This window comes from Heteronotia binoei, chromosome 17, assembly GCF_032191835.1.
Source record: "Heteronotia binoei isolate CCM8104 ecotype False Entrance Well chromosome 17, APGP_CSIRO_Hbin_v1, whole genome shotgun sequence".
Lineage (NCBI taxonomy): Eukaryota > Metazoa > Chordata > Lepidosauria > Squamata > Gekkonidae > Heteronotia > Heteronotia binoei.
This window is the reverse complement of record NC_083239.1, coordinates 4,170,699-4,180,794: the sequence shown is the minus strand read 5'-3', so window position 1 is coordinate 4,180,794 and position 10,096 is coordinate 4,170,699. Positions and strand designations below refer to the sequence as shown.

At 46.6% G+C, this 10,096-nt stretch overlaps 1 protein-coding gene across 2 annotated transcripts in view; it reads left to right on the top strand.

Moving 5' to 3' along the window:
- The first annotated feature begins 1,058 nt into the window (after nt 1–1,058).
- The window catches only part of PACSIN2 (protein kinase C and casein kinase substrate in neurons 2), a 127,699-nt gene continuing 118,661 nt past the window's right edge, over nt 1,059–10,096 (top strand). For both annotated transcript variants that reach the window (XM_060258504.1, XM_060258503.1), the window contains exon 1: nt 1,059–1,214. The gene's annotated coding sequence lies outside the window, so the exon portion shown is untranslated. The remainder of the gene's footprint in view (nt 1,215–10,096) is intronic.

Below are 10,096 nucleotides of genomic sequence, written 5' to 3'. Positions count from 1 at the left end.
TCTTGAATGGGACTTGGCAACCCTAGAGCCCCAAAAGAATGAAAGGCATTAAAAAGGTGTGCAGTCCCTTTAAATGTGAGGGCCAGAACTCCCTTTGGAGTTCAATGATGCTGGTCACAGCCGTGTTCCTGGCTCTGCCCCCAAAGTCTCCTGGCTCCACCCCCAAAGTCTCCTCGCTCCACCCCTAAAGTCTCCTGGCTCCACCCCCAAAGGCTCCTGGCTCTGCCCCCAAAGTCCCCAGACATTTCTTGAATGGGACTTGGCAACCCTAGAGCCCCAAAAGAATGAAAGGCATTAAAAAGATGTGCAGTCCCTTTAAATGTGAGGGCCAGAACTCCCTTTGGAGTTCAATGATGCTTGTCACACCCTTGATCTTGGCTCCACCCCTAATGTCTCCTGGCCCCACCCCCCAAAGTCTCCTGGCTCCACCCCCAAAGTCTCCTGGCTCCACCCCCAAAGGCTCCTGGCTCCGCCCCCAAAGTCCCCAGACATTTCTTGAATGGGACTTGGCAACCCTAGAGCCCCAAAAGAATGAAAGGCATTAAAAAGGTGTGCCGTCCCTTTAAAAGTGATGGCCAGAACTCCCTTTGGAGTTCAATGATGCTTGTCACACCCTTGCTCTTGGCTCCGCCCCAATATCTCCTGGCCCCACCCCCAAAGTCCCCAGATATTCCTTGAATGGGACCTGGCAACCCCAGCGGTTGCCCTTGCGGGACAGCCAGGCGCCAAAGCGTGACTGAAGTTTACAAACCACCCCAAGGGCGCGTCAAGGAAACGCGCTGCGAATTCCCTCCAGCAGACGCAGCTCGCAGCCTCCGGAACGGAACGGAAAGGAACAACCCGGGACACTTTTTCTTCCCCTCCCGCAGCGAAGAGTCCCTCGAGCGCCCCCCAGCGGTCGCTTCCGGCCGCTCCGACGAGGGCTCCGCCCACCCCTTCGGCGAGGAAGTCGCCTTCGAGGGGCGTGCCTTGGGACGGAGGCGGGCTCGGCAGGGTCCCGGTCAATCAGCTCGGCGGCGCCCAATCACAGCTCCTGAAAGCGAGGCGGGCGCAATCAGAGCTGCAGGGGGGCGGGACAAGGAGTGACTCGGGCTTGAGGCCGACGGGACGGGACGAAGAGGGCAAAAAGGGGCGGGGCAGGATAGGGTGGGTCCGGCCGTCGGAACCCGGGAGTGCATCTGCTGGACGCTCTCGTCAGTTCGGCGCTTGGGGCGGTGAGTGACAGGCGCAGGCGCGACGGGGAGGGAGGGAAGCCCATGGGGGGGGTGGAGGGGGGGTGTCGAAGTAGGGTTGCCAATCTCCAGGTGGGGGCAGGGGATCCCCCGGTTTGGAGGCCCTCCCCACCCCCCCCCGCTTCAGGGTCGTCAGAAAGCGAGGGGAGGGGAGGGAAATGTCTGCTGGGAACTTTATTATTCCCTAAAGCGATTTATTCCCATAGAAAATCTTGGAGAATTGATCCGCGGGTATCTGGGGCTCTGGGGGGGCTGTTTTTTGGGGTAGAGGCACCAAATTTTCAGTACAGCATCTAGTGCCTCTCCCCAAAATACCCCCCAAGTTTCAAAACGATTGGACCAGGGGGTTTAATTCTATGAGCCCCAAAAGAAGGTGCCCCAATCCTTCATGATTTCCTATGGAAGGAAGGCATTGAAAAGGTGTGCCGTCCCTTTAAATGTGATGGCCAGAACTCCCTTTGGAGTTCAATGATGCTTGTCACAGCCTTGATCTTGGCTCCACCTTTAATGTCTCCTGGCTCCACCCCCAAAGTCCCCAGATATTTTTTGAATTGGACTTGGCAACCCTACATCGAAGGGAGGGGGGGGCAGACGCCGTTTGTTGAACATATATGAACATATGAAGCTGCCTTATACTGAATCAGACCCTTGGTCCATCAAAGTCAGTATTGGCTACTCAGACTGGCAGCGGCTCTCCAGGGTCTCAAGCTGAGGTTTTTCACACCTATTTGCCTGGCCCTTTTTTTGGGGAGATGCCGGGGATTGAACCTGGGACCTTCTGCTTCCCAAGCAGATGCTCTAGCACTGAGCCACAGCCCCATTCATGGCTCTCCAGGGTCTCAAGGTGAGGTTTTTCACACCTATTTGCGTGGACCCTTTTTTGGAGATGCCAGGGATTGAACCTGGGACCTTCTGCTTCCCAAGCAGATGCTCTACCACTGAGCCACCGTCATAGATGTGGTTCTTTACTTACCACTGAGCCACCGTCCCATCCCCTTGCGCTCAGACGCTGCTTGTGTCTGTGCGCCGTTTGAGGTGCTCAGATGCGACTGTGTGAAGGCAGGGGAGGAAAGTGCCCTCTTGGTGCTGCCTCATGGAGAGTGGAGCCCTTCCTGCCTCCCAACAGCCCCGCCAGGTAGACTTGACTGGCCGAAAGAGTCTGGTTCACAGTCAGCGCCTCCTAAGACTTAAAAGCTGGTTCTGGAGTTGCTGATGGTGCCCGGCGTCGTCGCTGTGCTGGATCAGTTGCAAAGTGGTTAGGCGTGACTGTTGAATTACCTCTCTGCATCTGAGGTGTAGTGATATGTGTTCCTCGGGAAGGAAGATGGTCTTAGGGTCATCCCTTTGAATGCCTCCTAAGTTGTGGTCAGCAGATTTGTAGGACAGGATGGTGGTGGCCACCCTTCCCCCTTCCAGTTCCTGATCAAGAGGAGCACATCTAAAGATGATGCAGGGCTGCCTTATCTGCTCAGCTGGGGAAAATGCCTGGGTTTGGGTAATGGTAATAGTATTTGGTTGAGTAGCTCAAGAAAGGCGGAAAAAGTGCCTCTTTACAGCCTGGTGTTTAGCTGCTCTGAAAGAGGTGGGGTGTGATTCCTCTTGAAGAAAGGTGACCCTGGGCCTGAATGTTTTATATAATTATCTTTTCGTGGCCATCATTGCCTATTCAGACATCTGACGTTTATTCTGTGGCTGTGACATTAAGCAAGTTGGGCCACCCCTGATGTGTATGAAACTGCTGAGAGAGATCATCTTGGAATTTGGAGCGCAGAGCCACTAATAAGCAGATAACCTCCAGCTCCGTTTCTGAGTGGGTTTGTGGAAATCCTGAAACAAATGATTACAGATGAGAAATAGGATGACAGCCAGTAAACAACCTCAATCCAGACAAGGGTGAGGTACTGTCAGTCAATGAGAAAGTTTCCTGAGGAGTCAGCATGTTCTTGAGGGAACTATACTATTCTTGAAAGAGCAGAATCATTGCTGCTGGATCCTGGCCTATGATTGGAGGCTTGTGTCTCCACGATACTCATTAGATCCTTTTGCTAGCTGCAGCTGGCTGCTGTTCTTCAGAAAGCTTGATTTGGTCACAGCGCTCCATCCTTGTAATGTGCTGTGTGGGGCTGCTTTTGGAAACTTCAGGTGGCCAATATGTGGTGGCCAGGTTATTGTTGTGGGCTGACTACAGGTACTGAAGGGTTAGTACTGACTGTTGATCTGTTTCTGAGCACAATTCAAAGTGCTGGTTCTTATGTACTATGGGGCCTGGGACCTTAAAGGAGCACCTCCTGCTGTATTTAACTCACCTGTTAATAGAGCCAGTGTGGTACAGATTGTGGGGGACCCAAGTTCATATCCCTTTTCTCCTACTCGTTTGTTGGGTGACTGTGGGCCAGTCACTCTTAGTCTTACCTCTATCTCGCAGGGTTGTTGTGAGGATAAAATAAGAGGGGGAATAAGTACACCCGAAGAATGTTGAATTATATGTCATAGATGTGGTTCTTTACTTGCTTAGCTTGTCCAAAAAGGTAACCTTCGTCTACATAGTTCAATACATCACTTGCGTTGCTTGTTATAGTTCCATATGAGATTGGTGATTATAATGAGCATATATGAACATATGAAGCTACCTTATACTGAATCAGACCCTCGGTCCATCAAAGTCAGTATTGTCTTCTCAGACTGGCAGCGGCTCTCCAGGGTCTCCAGCTGAGGTTTTTCACACCTCTTTGCCTGGACCCCTTTTTGGAGGTGCCGGGGATTGAACCTGGGACCTTCTGCTTCCCAAGCAGATGCTCTGCCACTGAGCCACCATCCCTCCCCAAACATATGAACATATGAAGCTGCCTTATACTGAATCAGACCCTTGGTCCATCAAAGTCAGTATTGTCTTCTCAGACTGGCAGCGGCTCTCCAGGGTCTCCAGCTGAGGTTTTTCACAACTATTTGCCTGGACCCTTTTTTGGAGATGCCGGGGATTGAACCTGGGACCTTCTGGTTCCCAAGCAGATGCTCTACCACTGAGCCACCGTCCCTATCTCTTCTACCTTGTTATAGAAGACACGCAAGCATTTTAGCTTTGGCTGTACAGGTCAAATAAAAACCAATCAGATGGCTTCAAAATGTGATTTTTTTAAAATATTTGGATTACATATTTGGATTACTACATGTAATTAGAAACTTGAAATTGCTGAGTTCGCCTGATATATTGGCAGTGGCTTCCATTTGTTGTTGTTAATCCTATGAAACAATGAATCTTTAGACATGGAACATTTAAAGTACTGAATTTTTTTACAAAATAGGAGTTTTTCTGGAACATTTTCTACCCCAGATCTCAAAAAAAACAACAAAAAAACTAGCACTGAATCCTCAATGAACACCTTTTTTCTTTTAAAAAATCTTTGCAGTATTTTATTTCAGAATGTTACCTGGAAAGATGGGACACATTGGTTCTCCTTGACCTCCTTAGAAAGGAGTGGTAGCAGCGTAAAGTTTTGCACTTTGGGGCACTTAGAAGAGAAAAATGGCATTTAGTGAGTAAAATACAGTTATGGAAAAGGGGATCATACGAGATAACTGGAAGTGTTGCTGGTGGGCAAAAACAGGACTGAAGAAGTAAAGCTTGATTATGATGAACTCAGTGAAGTCTTCGGTAATTTTTTGGAGGTTGCAGTGAGCCATGTTGGTCCAAGGGGAAACAGAAATTTGAGTTTGTGCTTACAATCAGGTAAATGGCAAAAGTAAATCAAAATTTTAACTACTGAAAGTTTAGAAGTAGTCAGCGGACAAGATTAAAGTCTAAAGGTGGTAGTAATTTAATTCTTAGTGATTGCTGGGAACTTTTCAGTGACTGACTTGGAAAAAAGGAAGTGAGTGATGTTTCTGGTAATCTAACTTTGTCACTGTTTGCTCCAATTTCCTCACCAAAGTTTTTAGAGTTCTGAACTGATATACTAGGATCTGAGGTCTCAGGCTCAAATCATCAGTCTCCCATGAAAGTTTGTTGCGTGACCATAGGCCAGTGGAGATAAAATGGAGGGGAGGAGAAGGATATAAGCTGTTTTGGGTCCCCACTGGGGGAAAAAAGCATGGTGTAGTGAAGTAAATAAACTCTGCAATGACTCTTGGTTGCATATAAGTGATTCCTTCTGTGCATTAATAGGAAGTTTTGAAATGTCCTGCAGCTGGTGGTGCTTGCTGTAAGGAATACAACTTTGTAATTTCGTGATGCATTGTAGAGTAACACCTCCTTGTGTGTCACAGTTGGCTTCGAGGCATATAAAAATTATGAGTCTTTCAGTGAACTAGTGATTTTTGTGTAGCTTTATAATCTGACTGCCTGTTTCCTCCAATAGTTATTGGCTCTTTGTAGTGTGTAAGATGCTGATCCTGCTGGGTTATTTGCTTCTGTCTGCACCATTTTGAAAGTCAAATAGGGAAGAAACCTAGTCATTCTTAGAGTTTCACAATACTGAGCTTTTCTGTTGGCCGACAAACCATTCTGACTGGAGTCATAGATTGGTAAGGATAATGTAGATGCGTATTTTGTTTAGCTCCTCTGTAATCATCCAAATAAATTTCATCATGGTCCTCACCAAAGTTTTACAGCAAAACAAACCTAAGTGCTGCATTAAATATTTTTATTGTCTTTACTTCCTTTCTTAATGCTCTTTTAAGAGCATGAGATACCTAAAGACATTTGGTAAAAGCTCTGGTTCATGAAAGCTTTATTTATAAATTCATTAGTCTCCTATCTACAAGATGCTTTGCTATCAGTATTCTTCTGAAGAGACTTGGATGTTTGAGAATTAGGATCAAGTCTTCATCAGAATGCTGCTGCTTAAAGTGGGTGGTTTTAAATTAATGCCCTACTTTTGAGATCTCTGGAGCCCTTCAGATTAGTTCAATATATAGAGCCAGATAAAACCGTTGTAAAATAGAATTGTATTAAAAGATCAAGTACAAAATCTATAACAGAAACACCAGATAAACTACATTATTTGGTTATATTTCTCTCTTCTTCTAATGAGTGGGACTCCCAGTGGTTTATTTAATTGAAACCAGCTAAAATCTTATTTCATAAAAATACAGAACAAATAACTATATCACAAGTGATTTACTCGAAATAATGACCTCCCAAGCCCTGTGTTGCAGAGTGATAAAGCTGCAGTATAGCAGTCCTAAGCTGTGCTCACGGCCTGAGTTCAATCCCAGCGGAAGCTGGGTTCAGGTAGCCAGCTCGAGGTTGGCTCAGCCTTCCATCCTTCCGAGGTCAGCAAAATGAGTACCCAACTTGCTGAGGGGAAAGTGTAGATGACTGGGGAAGGCAATGGCAAACCACCCTGTAAAAAAGTCTGCCGTGAAAATATTGTGAAAGCAACGTCACCCCAGAGTCGAAAATGACTGATGCTTTCACAGGGGACTGCCTTTACCTTTAAGCCACCAAAACCATGCTGAAAAACCCTGCCTTATGAAGCTTCTTGGGGAGGGACGGTGGCTCAGTGGTAGAGCATCTGCTTGGGAAGCAGAAGGTCCCAGGTTCAATCCCTGGCATCTCCAAAAAAGGGTCCAGGCCAATAGGTGTGAAAAACCTCAGCTTGAAACCCTGGAGAGCCGCTGCCAGTCTGAGAAGACAATACTGACTTTGATGGACCGAGGGTCTGATTCAGTATAAGGCATCTGCTTGGGAAGCAGACGGTCCCAGGTTCAATCCCTGGCATCTCCAAAAAAGGGTCCAGGCAAATAGGTGTGAAAAACCTCAGCTTGAGACCCTGGAGAGCCGCTGCCAGTCTGAGAAGACAATACTGACTTTGATGGACCAAAGGTCTGATTCAGTATAAGGCAGCTTCATATGTTCTAAAATCTCCATTATTTCTTTGCAAGGTTGGGACCTTCTTTGTGTCCTCAAGAAGCCCCTTGCATAAAACTGGCCAGTGAGAAGGCCTAAGAAGAAATAGTTCTAAATAACATTAGTTGAGGAATTCATAATCCTTAGTATGACAATTGGATCTACCTGAGGCAGTCCTGCAGACACAATCAAGATGCCTAACTCCTGTTAATGCGACTGTCACATTCTGCACCAATTGTAACTTCAGTGTTGCCTTTAAGGTCAGTCCCATGTATAAGCATGTTGTGGTAGCCCGGACAAAAGGTAGTCATAGCATGGATTAGCGTGGCTAGGTCAGCTGAGTCTAAAAAAAAGAAAACTACATTTCCAAGCATGAAGTTGGAAAAAGGCATTTTGTGCTACCTGATTTGGTAGCTTTTCCAGCAGGAGGGCTGGATCTAACTGAATTCCCAAGCTGAGTCTGTTAATGATAAAGCATAAGGCACATCTAATGTGGGTAACATATCTTCCTCCAGAATCTCAGCTTTCCCAGTCAGTATCGCACCTGTTTTACCAGAATTAAGCCACAGCGTGTTCTTCAGCCACCTGACTGCAGCTTCCAGAGCCCAGAAGGAGGATAAGATTGGATTTCCACCTTACCCTTCACTCGGAGTCTTAGTGGTTTACAATCTCCTTCCCTTCCTCTCCCCACAACAGACACCCTGAGAGGTAGGTGGGAGTAAGAGAACTCTTTGCGAACTGCTCTTGAGAGAACAGCTCTGAGAGAACATGTGGCTGACTCAAGGTCACCCAGCAGCTGCATGTGAAAAAGTGGGGAATCAACCCAGTTCTCCAGATAGTCCACTGCTCTTAACCACTACACCAAACTGGCTTCTGCAGGCTAATTCAGTGTAATGTGTAGCTGGATATCATTGGTATATTGAAAACAGCCCATTCAAAGACTTTGGACAATCTTAGAGGTCATAAATACCATATTAAAACATCAGTGACAATACTGAGCTCTGTGAAATAATCAATAAATGCATAGTCAGATAAAAAAGACTGAATCTGTTTTTATGCTTGTCCTTTAATGTAATAATCTAGGCATCTCAGAAGAATGACATAGTCCAGGGGTGGCCAACGATAGATCTTCAGATTTTTTTTTGCCTACAACTCCCATCAGCCCCAGCCAGCATGGCCAATGGCTGGGGCTGATGGGAGTTGTAGGCAAAAATCATCTGGAGAGCTACCGTTGGCCACCCCTGGCATAGTCTGCAGCAGGGGTGGCCAAACTGTGGCTTGGGAGCCACACGTGCCTCTTTCACACATGTTGTGTGGCTCTTGAAGCCCTCATTGCCCTATTGGCTGGCAGCTTGAAGACTGCATTTAAAGTTGCTTTATTTCCACCTCTCCTTCCTTCCTTCCTTGCAGCTCTCAAACATCCGATGTTCATGTCTTGCGGCTCTCAGACATCTGACATTTATGCTGTGTGGCTCTTACACTAAGTAAGTTTGGCCGCTCCTGGTCTACAGAAATGAAAACTGCGGATAAATCCCGCAGGATTAACATTGAGATAAACTGCACAAAATATTCCAAATCGCCATAGATTAGTACAGTGGCTTTACAATAGTGGCTGTTTTATTTTCCTAACATTCTTAGTAACCGTTTCGACTAATTTTCCTGGAATACATGTTAATCTAAATCAGGGGTGTCAAACATGCGGCCTGGGTGCCATATCAGGCCCCCCAGAGGGCTCCTGTCAGGCCCACAAGCAAGTCTGCTTCCTTCTGCAGCACTCCTTACTTTGCTAGGCTTGCTCAATCACACAGAAGCTACAGAGCAAAGCCTCTGTTTCTCCATTGGCTGAGGCTCCTCCCTTGGGGAGGAAGAGGGTAGAGGAAGAGCTTGCTTTGCCAGGCTCTCTCAGTCGCACAGCAGAGCTACTGAGCCAAGCCTCTCTTCCTTTCATTGACTGAGGCTCCTACCCCTCCTCAGTCTCTGGGGAGGAAGGGAAAAAGCCAAAGTTTCCTTTGCCCAGTTCCCTGGACCCCTCAGGAGAGATACAAAGAAAGCATCTTTAAAAAAAAAAAAGACAGCACTTCTATGTCCTTTATAAAGTTTGTATTTTCGCTTCTTGGCATTACATTTTATGACACACACAGCCTGACCCAACAAAGTCTCATTTATGTCAGATCCATCCCTCATAACAAATGAGTTTGACACCCTTGGTCTAAATTATCTGCAATGCCCTGAATCACCTACGGACTCCTTTTTAAAACCGGTGTGACATTTGCTGCTTTCCAGTCCTCTGGTACAGAGGCTAATTTAGTGAACAGATGCAGGTTAGTAGATCAACATTTTTAATTGAAGCTGAGACCTTTTGGCCTCTTAGGGCTGCATTCACTTAACTGTACAGGTTTTAAATAGTTTCCAGACATCCTGGAGAGATCGGACCCTTTCAACTTTTCTGACATCCTCTAATTTTTGTGAAGCGTCCTCCTTTGAAGACACGGGTGATAGTTCAGAACTTTTGGAGCAACTTTCCATTGGCATGAATGCTGAACTTAATACCATTGTATCAGTGTTCCCAATTAGGGAAACAACATCTACATTTCTCCCCACTTCTTGAGCCCTACTCAGAACTAAACCCAAGGTCCCTCTGGCTGGTTCTGTTCCTAACTGTTCCAATGCACAGTCGTGTATGATATCTGGGAATCTTATTTTTAATGGCATGATTCTAGCATACATTTGCCCAGTCAGTGTGAAGGTAATTGACATTGACTAGTATTACAGGATTGTCCCATATGGTCACCTCTGTGAGGCAAAACAACCCTTGGCCTCCTCTCAAGTGTCAATGTGGATAGTAATGGGCCCAGTTCATCCTGCAGGTGTTACTTACTGGTTTCTTCGCCTGTACAGTTTTTATCATCTTCAAGGCCAGAGATGAAGGTGGCATGAATAGCTTCTCATGAGAACCTGCTGTCTATAGCAGGGGTGGCCAACGGTAGCGCTACAGATGTTTTTTTGCCTACAACTC